Source organism: Rhinopithecus bieti, unplaced genomic scaffold (assembly GCF_001698545.2).
Source record: "Rhinopithecus bieti isolate Rb0 unplaced genomic scaffold, ASM169854v2 scaffold_495, whole genome shotgun sequence".
Classification (NCBI taxonomy): domain Eukaryota; kingdom Metazoa; phylum Chordata; class Mammalia; order Primates; family Cercopithecidae; genus Rhinopithecus; species Rhinopithecus bieti.
Genome location: NW_016803120.1, coordinates 625,338 through 635,683, shown reverse-complemented (window position 1 = coordinate 635,683; position 10,346 = coordinate 625,338). Strand labels below are relative to the sequence as shown.

The 10,346-nt window shown below is 41.9% G+C and overlaps 1 protein-coding gene across 6 annotated transcripts in view; it reads right to left on the bottom strand.

Annotated features, from left to right (window-relative positions):
- Positions 1-9,009, bottom strand: part of TTBK2 (tau tubulin kinase 2) — a 181,863-nt gene extending 172,854 nt beyond the window's left edge. The window contains exons 1-2 of one of the 6 annotated variants that reach the window (XM_017858979.1): positions 7,652-9,009; positions 6,579-6,726 (exon numbers count right to left, since the gene is read on the bottom strand). The gene's annotated coding sequence lies outside the window, so the exon portion shown is untranslated. The other 5 variants (XM_017858920.1, XM_017858838.1, XM_017859127.1 and 2 more) reach the window with 5 other exon arrangements.
- Between the last annotated feature and the right edge of the window lie 1,337 nt (positions 9,010-10,346).

Genomic DNA, 10,346 nt, shown 5'->3' with positions numbered 1-10,346 from the left:
AAAAAAAAAAAACTCCATCTCAAAAAAAAAAAGTATCTAAATTGTCATGTTTTAAAATAAAACAAGATCGTGTGTAGAAACAAGTTTACAAAGAGTACACACCTGCTAAATTTTTCAAGGCATCTAATATACTGATAAACAACAGAAATAAGGTACAAGGATAGGATAAGCCCAATGGGATTTTGTTTTTGTTTTTGTTTTTGTTTTTATCCCATAGATCTTAGCAAGAGCTCCCCTGAAGAGTTAGTAAAAAGAAATGAAGATTTGTAAAGAACTCCATTTGCTGATGGTAACAGAAGAGAAGGTAAGTTTATTCACCACTCTTACTTCAACTGTTCTTTATAAACTTTCAGGGGAGGTAAATTATACTTCGGGCAACCTGCAATCTCTCTGAGCTCAATAAATCTAAGTAAAATATCTATTAAAAGTAAAGAGAAGCTTTACAGGTCAGTATGTTACAATTACTGACAACAAAATAAAAGTGTAAACAACCTAGTTTTCCTCTCCCTGGCTACCATACTAGCAACACATAAACAAATCCTTCCCTTACAGGAAGTACAGTGTAACTTACATGGCCAGATTGTTAAGGAAAACACTAAACATTCCTTGGGTAAACAAAATCATTCCTCAAGTAAAATCTACTATAACCAAATCAACCGAGCAAAGCATTATGTCTGTGATTCCCACTAAGACAAAGAAAAATCAATACAGAACCTTTTCTGTATCTTCATTGTAATAACATTTTAAGCATATTAACTTCCTTTTTTTTTTTTTTTTGGAGATGGAGTCTTGCTCTGTCACTCAAGCTGGAGTGCAATGGCACTGTCTTGGCTCACTGCAGGCTCCACCTCCCGGGTTCAAGTGATTCTTCTGCCTCGGCTTCCCAAGTAGCTGGGACTACAGGTGTGTGCCACCATACCCAGCTAATTTTTGTATTTTTTGTAGAGACAGGGTTTCACCATAGTGGCCAGGCTGGTCTCGAACTCCTGACCTCGTGATCTGCCCGCCTAGGCCTCCCAAAGTGCTAAGATTACAGGCATGAGCCACCCCGCCTGGCCTTAACTTCCGTTTTTTAAAAACAGCAAAACTGGCCAGGCACAGTATAATATAATATATCCTAATATATCCTAATCACTTGTACATTTAATGAATCACCTATAAGATGCTGAACCCTAGCTACAGAGACACTATAGCCATCTACTTGGAACACCTCTTTCCTGTAACCATGGCTTCTACTCTGGCTTCTGGTAACACAGTCCTAACTTCTCATGGTTCAAACAGAGAGTGTAAAAACATAACATAGGAACTTTGTCAGTATTCAAGCAATTGAGGCTTGGGAGAATCCAAAGCAGAAACCCATATTGGAGGGAGAACAGGGACTCTTTAGGACAAAACTCTTCCAAGTGTTCTTGTGTTCTTAAAGAACTTGTCTAAAGCTGTTTCAGGGGTTGTGTGGACATTTAATTCCAAATAGCCTCTTAAATTTAAAAACATTTATTTTTTCATTATTTATTTAATTATTTAATGAATTATAGGATAATATATCCACTAGCCTCTGAACCTGGTGAAGTATGTAGAATGAACTGTGGCTGATGAAACAGAAACTTCTTCCCTGAACCCACCTCTTGACTGTTAGGTCTGTTAAATGTTCATGTCTGCATCTTCCATTCACAATACTTGGAACACTTGTAATTCCTTCCTCTGCAAATGTCTACTTCCACTATTTGTAAGCTCCAAAAGTGAGTAGATTATTTATCCTGTAGGCTGTTAAATCTCTAACCCCTAGCACAGTAACATGGCAGATGCTTAGCAAGTATTCAATCAAGGAATGAGGCTACTATTATACAGTAATCCCCTTTATCCATGGTTTCACTATCTGCAGTTTCAGTTACCCATGGTCAACCACAGTCCAAAAATATTAAATGGAGAACTCCAGAAATAAACAATTCATAAGTTTTAAATTGCACGTTGTTTTGAGTATGGTGATGAAATCTCAAGCCGTTCAGCTCTGTTGCACCTAGGACGTGAACCATCCTTTTGTCTAGCATGTATCCGCACTGTCTATGCTGCCTTACTGTTTGTCACTTAGTAGCCATCTCGGTTGTTAGATTACTGTCTCAGCACAGCAGTGCTTGTATTCAAGTAACTAAGTCTTATTTTACTTAATAATGGCCCTAAAACACAAGAGTAGTGATACTGGCATATTATGATAACTATTCTATTTTATTATTAGCTATTGTTTTTACTCCCTTACTACGCTTAATTTATAAACTTTATCATAGTTATGTATGTATAGGAAAAGCATAATTACCCATAGGGTAAGGTACTATCTGAGGTTTCAGGCAGCCACTGGAGGTCTTGGAATGTATGCCCCTCAGATGGGGATGACTACAGTAGTTCAAAGTTTCACAGAGACAGAATTAAGGTGGTAGCAATGGAAATAAAATGCAGAAGGCTAGGCATTGTGGCTCATGCCTATAATTCCTGCACTTTGGGAGGCTGAGGTGGGAGGATTGCTTGAACTCAGGAGTTCAAGACCAGCCTGGGCAACATAGTGGGATCCCACTTATACAAAAATTTTTAAAATTAGCCAGGTGTGGTGGCATATGCCCATAGTCCCAGCTACCCAGGAGGCTAAGGTGGGAGGACTGCCTGAGCCCAGGAGGTCAAGGCTGCAGTGAGCTATAATCATGGCACTCCAGCCTGGGCAACAGAGCAAGACCCTGTCTCCAAAAAAAGAAAGAAAGCAGAGGTTTTATGTGGGCAAGATGCAGGATAAATAGGGAGCCAAAATAAAAAAAGAAAAAACAAAAGAGAGAGAGAGAATGTGTGTTTTCATCCTGTATGATTGAATGATAATGCCTTTATTTATAGAATTAAGGAAGTTAAAAAGAGAACTGACTATTGTCTTGGATATATTGAATTTTTTAAGTGCTAGGGAAATCCAGCAGAAAAGAAGTCCTAATCTAGTTTATTATCTACCATATAATTTTAGCCTCCAGATGATATTTCTTAAATCAAATTTCCATGAGAGACAAGGCTCACATTTTTTTCTTTGGTTATTCATTTTTTCCTATTTTCCTCCCCTCATCTTTGCCTTATTGGTCATTGAAAAGTGATTTTTGTTTTTGTTGTTGAGACAGACTCTCACTCTGTCACCAAGGCTGGAGTGCCGTGGCACAATCTCAGCTCACAGCAGCCTCCCCCTCCCGGGTTCAAGCAATTCTCCTGCCTCAGTCTCCTGAGTAGCTGGGATTACAGGTGCCTGCCACCACACCCTGCTAAGTTTTCTATTTTTAGTTGAGATGCAGTTTCGCCACGTTGGCCAGACTTGTCTCCAACTCCTGACCTCAAGTGATTCACCCACCTTGGCCTCCAAAACTGCTGGGATTACAGGCGTGAGCCACCATGCCCAGCTAAAAAATGGTGATAAAACTTTTAGATATTTTAGAAACTGAAGCACTTGGAGGATGAAGAAATTTAAAAGGCTTTACAAACTTCATCTATAATAAATAACATGTGGAAAATTAAATGTTCGACAAATATGAACAAAATACAGTCTTTCAATTGATCATATGGCTAGAACAAGATGAGGGAAAGCGCAACTTCATTTTTTTAAAGGCAACTACTCTGAAACTGCAGAAAGAAAAGACAAATGTTAAAGTATTCATTATACAAGCATTTTGGTAAAACAAATATAATGGAAAATATGTTTTCTAATTCAAACATTTTTAAATGCTGATTCTTATTTTCAATAAAGATGTTAATTCTCTGTTTTAAAAAATAATGATTCTGAAAACATGGTTAAGTCTTGATAGCTTACCAAAGGAAGCTAAGAAGCTACTTACTAACTTCCACTCTTTAGGAGACACTGTTACATCCCAGATTCTTTTCAGAGGACACAAGTTTTTTACATTGAAGCTTTACCCTAAAGACGGAAGTGAAAACAAATTCCTATAACACAAAAAAACAGTATGAAATTCCAAAACACGAAGGATTATAGCAGACAAAGGTTAAAAAAAAAACAAAAGGAAAAAAAACCTCCAAAAGTTCACAAAAGTGTGTAAGTACTATATGTTCACTTAAGTATCAAGAATAAAGTCACAGGACATTAATGAAAATATACTAAGAAGTCTACTTAAAAAATCACCTACTGAAAAGATGAAATTATCATAGCAAAATGACATTCAAATTATGTAATACATAATTTTCATTGACTATAAACCTATAGTCAAAAGGATCACCAGATTTAATGAGGCAGTTTGAGTAGTATAGTGTTTGTTCTTATGCTCAAAATTTAGTTCTAAAAAACTGAATTTTTTCATGTAACTGTAAAGGCTCTTTTCACCAATATGGAAGTATGACATTAAACTTAAAAGCATTCAGTATTTTCAGCAAATAAAAGGTTCTATCCACCTGAAGCCTGGGAAAAACTTCCACCTACCACACATTGTTTACAATATGCTGGATGACAAAAAAAAAAAAAAAAAAAAAGACTAAGAAATAAACTGAATAAAATGTATTTCAATTCAAAAATCCATAAATATTGAAGTATATTGCAATATTACTAATCATAAACAGAAATAGCTCTGGCTACATTTGAGTGTCTCTCAAAAACCTCAACAAGAGCAAAAAATGAATACATGGACTAGAGTAATTCTGATAGCATACTCAAATTGAAAAGACTATTTGCCTATATATGTTATAAAGGAATATTTCCTAATGGAAGACTTTTTTAAGTGTGAAAGAAGTAAGCTATGCTATATTTTCCATAATTTCTCAAAGACTTTTTATTTGCTGATCAATCAGTTTTACTAGTTCAATAAGATCATAAACACTTTTCCCTTGTCATAGATTTTTATTTATTTAAGAGATGGGTCTTGCTGCTGTCACCTAGGCCTGGAGTGTCATGAGCAATTACAGATCACAGCAGCCTCAACCTCTGATCCTCCCCATCGCCCTCAGTCCCCTAGTAGCTAGAACCACTAGGTGTGAGCCACCATGCCCGGCTAAATTTTTGTTTGTTTGTTTTTTGTAGAGACAGGATCATCCCTGTGTTACCCTTGGCTGGTCCAACTCCCTGGGCTCAAGTGCCTTGGCCTCCTCCTGTCTTGGCCTCTCAAGGTGCTGGGATTACAGGCATGAATTAATTGTTTTTTTTTAAAAGCAGCAAACGTTTTATTAACCACACAGTTTCCTGAGAATTAGAATCTGAAAGTGTCTCCGGTAGGTGGGGTTCTGGCTAAGTCTCTCATGAGTTGGCAATCAAGCAGTCATCTGGATATATGTTACTTTTTAAAGTCATAAAGCATTATAAAAAAATGGGCTGCCCCCAACCAAAGGTGAAATTTAAATTCCATGATCACAGCTAACTCGGATCTGTAATATTCATGATTACTGTGAAAAACAATAAATTATTGTTGCCATATTTTAGTTAGTGCACTTTTTAGAAGTAAATAACCTCTCAGAAATTGTCTAAAATTATACAACTTCCCTTCTAGTATTACATCTAAAATATTTGAAGCCCCACATAATGAGTTTCAATTTGCTAAAGCAAATGAGGTCTAACCTCAATGAAGAGTTCCTTAGTATTAAAATAGATCAGCACTTAAAATCAAAAGAAGATACAAAAAACTGAAGTCATATATAATGCAGAGAGATTTACTAAATTATGTAAGTTACCATAAGTACAAGATAATGAGCAAGATATATTATCTCCAGTCAGCCCCTACCAAGTAGAAAATTTGCATCAAGCTTGATATTACATATTAATTAATGAAGTTATGGACCTTTAATTTCTTCTATGTGTCTAAAACTGGAAGAGGGGAAAAAGCTTTCCTAACATTCTATTCATAAAAGAAAAATGTTAGAGAAACTTTCCTTTAAAACCATGCTTCCAAATGTCCCGTTTCCGAGTCTGATAAAATTTATCACATATAGGAAAACATAAGCTTCTAAATCAAGATTTCCTTTCAATGTTTTCAATTTGCATAGGACACAAATATTAACACACTTATTATCTGAAACTTTTTTGACTTCAGACAAATGCCTCAAGATTAGTCACATTAAGCTGTATTTGTCATCATTACTGCTTCTTTCTTTAAAAAAAAAAAAAAAAGGAAAGAAAGCCAGTAATACATAGCATTCAATTCCCTCTATAAGTTAAAATCATTTCCCCCCTCTATCCCCAAATGGACGTTATTCTATTCCATTTAGCCAAAAGTACACAGCCAACATATCTTTGTGGTATACTGTGGCAAATCAGGGTTTAGATACCAATGCAACTGTTATGAATGGCTCAGAACCAAACATTGTAACAAAACACACTAAGTGGATCCTCCCTCTGCGTGTGTGTGTCCACATGTGCCCATTCATAACATGACCCTCCTACACACACAGAAACTCAATTTCTACTGAATAACAAAACATCTTCACATTATTAAAAGTGTATAATAAAACTGTCCTCTTTAGTGTTCAAAGAAAGAACAAGTTCTAAAGTGATGAGAGAGAAGAGTTAATACCATCATTGCTACTAGCCATCAACTTTAATTCAAAGTACAACTCAATGTCATTTTTACCTCTACTGTAGCCTCGACGGAAACAAAATTAACTTCGCTGTAGGATAAAGTATCCTGGCATCCCAATGGATTTACTTCTCTGATTTGACAGAACATATACGTGGGTCTTTTGTCCCTCCCACAGCATCCCAGGGTGTCAGCAGCATCTCTGTCAAAGCAAATGATGAGCAAATCCCTCAGATCATTACTTCAGCACCCTAAGTACAAGAAAGTCGCGGCCTTCACTGTCGTTACAACACAGCAAACAGATTCTGTAGTCCCCCGTTCCTTTCCATTATAGTTGGGGAGGTGGGTGGGAAATAAGCGCTCAGATTTCCTAGGTATCCTTCGTGTTCGGTGCTGGTACCAGGAGTGGCATAAGTACGAGTGATATGTGGGTCACCCACAGAGAGAGACGCAGAACGAAGCTTCATGACCCTCCAAGTTCAGTGAAGACACCCAAAGCCTCGGGCAAAACGGGGCGGCAGCCTTCGGGGAAATGGGACAGAACCAGAACGATCTCCGAGATGGAGAGTGACGGGGTCTGGCACGAGCCCGGGGCTTGCAGCGACCTGAGAGTCCCCGGTACCCCTCCCCTCCTCAACAGGCTCGGTCACTCGGCGAGGGGTGCGGCCGGAGGAGGGGGTCTGGACTGGGGCAGGGCGGCGCCCTGGGGGGCCGGGGGGTGTGTCCTACCTGGGCCGTGGCGGACGCAGGGGTTTCTGGAGGAGGGCTCTGGTCCAGCTCAGGACCGGGACCGGCGGGGGTTAACCCTCAGCAGGCGGGACCGCCACTGCCTGCCCATCCCCCGCCGCCGACTGCGGCGGGACCCGAGCGCGGCTTCCAGGGCCGGCCGGCTGGGTAGTCCCCTGGGGTACCGTCCGCGTTTACTGGCGGCGGCGGCGGCTGCTGCTGTTACTGCTGCTGCCGGCTCCCCCAAGCCGCTGCTCTTGTGCCAGCACCTGCTCCCCCTCCTGCCGCCACCGCCGCCTCGTCCCCACCGCTCCCATCGCCGCTGCGGCGACTACTGCAGCGCCCGCTGACCCGACCCGACGTTATACTCCCCCCTCGTAACCCGACACAGCCTAGCCCACCTGCCCTGCCAGCGCGCACGCCCACCTCTCCGCTACAGGTGCTGATTGGAGAGTGCTTTCCGAACTCGCAGCGTCGGTTGGCTAATCCCATTGCCTATCACGAAGGGGGCGGAGAGTCGGTCAGAAACCGTCTCCGCCCCCACCGGAGAATTGCCGCTATCTTCAGGTTTGCCTGAGAGGGCGAGTTACCGGGAAAGGAGCATCACAATGGCAGCGCGCATGCGCCTAGGAATTCTGGGCCTCGTAGTTCCAGCCACAGCCGCAACTCCCCGCCCGTCCCGAGGAGAGAAGTAGGGCTTCCGAGACAAGTAGTTTGCGCACATAGGTGTTTTCCTAGCGTGACAGTTAAATTGATTATAGAAGGATGGTCGGGACTCCAGGGTTGGACTTTTCGGAATAAAATCGGAAATGCTTTGTCACGATACGAAATTACACACTGAGGCAGTCGCGATGAAGGGCCCAAATCGTGAGGCCCTGCAAGCCTTAAGGATCCATCCTCTTCCTCAGCATCAGCGCGGCCAGGATCCCGCAAATTGGCGCCGTCCCCAGAACCGCCTAACGTGAAGCTAATCATCTTTGGGGGACCGGGGAAGGGCCTTAGGTGTGACGAGGAAAGGAGATGGGCACTTCCATAAACGAATGTCAGCCTAGAGACCGGAGTGTCCTTACGGTTTCACAACCCAAGAGCAAGATTTCATTCCCTCTGTGAAACACCACCAGCTAGAGACTCAACGAGCAGCACCGGTGCACACCAGTGTGCGATGCTAAGCAAGTGTATGCGGGAGGTGCTTAAAGCCTTTCAAAGAAAAGCGAGGAGGGCGGAGCAAGGACGCTGTGCAGGATGCGTTTCTATTTAGTGTTGTGTCAGCCGCTTTGGTGAAGGAAAACCTTAAGATTAAGCACCTCTCCCATCTTTGCCCACCAATGTACAGTAGAGAAAACCCATTAAAAACGCTAAACAGCTTTCTTAAGGTTATAAAACTAATTAGTGGCAAAATGAAAACTCAGGTCTCTCATACGCCCCACATCTAATGTCCTTTCTACTTAAGAATCACAATGATCCCCAGGGGTCTGCCATGGATGGAAAGAATGCAATGAATTATGAACTTCATCTTTACTTTAAATCCTTTTCTTCACTCAAGTGACATTGTCAATAAAGCTGACTAAGAATATAGAAAGGTAAATGACTAATCCTATATTCAGTCTTGGAACTGTTCCTATAGAATCTGTTTCTTCTTGTTCAGGAAGTGCCACAGCCTCTTGCCATTCTTTTTAAAAACAGCAGGCGTCTCTACTATCTGTCATGTCCAGATCCTTGGATTAAAAGCAGGACAAAATGTATATTAAAGGCAAGTGATGATGCAGCTCATCTTGTTCTATGCAAACATAAAGATGTTGCCAATTGTTTTTTATTTCTACTGATTAAAACCATAAGTTACTTTTTCCATTACTATGTCTAATAGAGTATTTCATTCATTCCAGAATATTGGCCAATCATGTAATTTGAATAAGAAAACATTAGGATTTCTGTAAATATTATTCTTTAAAATTAAAGAAGTTTATGGGAGCCCGGCACAGTGGCTAATGCCTGCAATCCCAGCACTTTGAGAGGCTGAGGTGGGAGGATCACTTGAGACCAGGAGTTCAAGATCAAACTGGGCAATGTAAGGAGACTCCTGTTAAAATATATATATATATCATGGAAACATAGATTTTAATTTTTTTTTTTTTTTTTTTTTTGAGACGGAGTCTCGCTCTGTCGCCCAGGCTGGAGTGCAGTGGCGCGATCTCGGCTCACTGCAAGCTCCGCTTCCCGGGTTCAAGCCATTCTCCTGCCTCAGCCTCCTGAGTAGCTGGGACCACAGGTGCCCGCCACCGCGCCCGGCTAATATTTTTTTGTATTTTTAGTAGAGACGGGGTTTCACCGTGGTCTCGATCTCCTGACCTTGTGATTCGCCCGCCTCGGCCTCCCAAAGTGCTGGGATTACAGGCGTGAGCCACCGCGCCCGGCCTTAAATTTTTTTTAATTAGCCAGGCATGGTGGCATGCCCCTGTAGTCTCAGCTATTCGGGAGGCTGAGGCAGGAGGATCAGTTGAGCCCAGGAGTTCAAGACCAGCCTGGTCAACATAACAAAACCTTGTCTCTACACACAAAAAATTTTTAGTTGGCCAGCCCTGTCTCTACTAAAAATACAAAAATTAGCCAGGTGTGGTGGCATGCACCTGTAGTCCCAGTCACTTGGGAGGCTGAGGCAGGAGGATTTCTTGAGTCCTGGATGTTAAGGCTGCAGTGAGCTATTATCACATCACTGCACTCCAGTCTGGGAAACAGTGATACCCTGTCTTTAAAAAAGAAAAAAAAGGGCCGGGCGCGGTGGCTCAAGCCTGTAATCCCAGCACTTTGGGAGGCCGAGATGGGCGGATCACGAGGTCAGGAGATCGAGACCAGGCTAACACGGTGAAACCTCGTCTCTACTAAAAAACACAAAAAACTAGCCAGGCGAGGTGGCGGGCGCCTGTAGTCCCAGCTACTCGGGAGGCTGAGGCAGGAGAATGGCATAAACCCGGGAGGCGGAGCTTGCAGTGAGCTGAGATCCGGCCACTGTACTCCAGCCTGGGCGGCAGAGCGAGACTCTGTCTCAAAAAAAAAAAAGAATTATTGAGCTGTCTCCAGAGACACTCTTTCAGTCAGGCT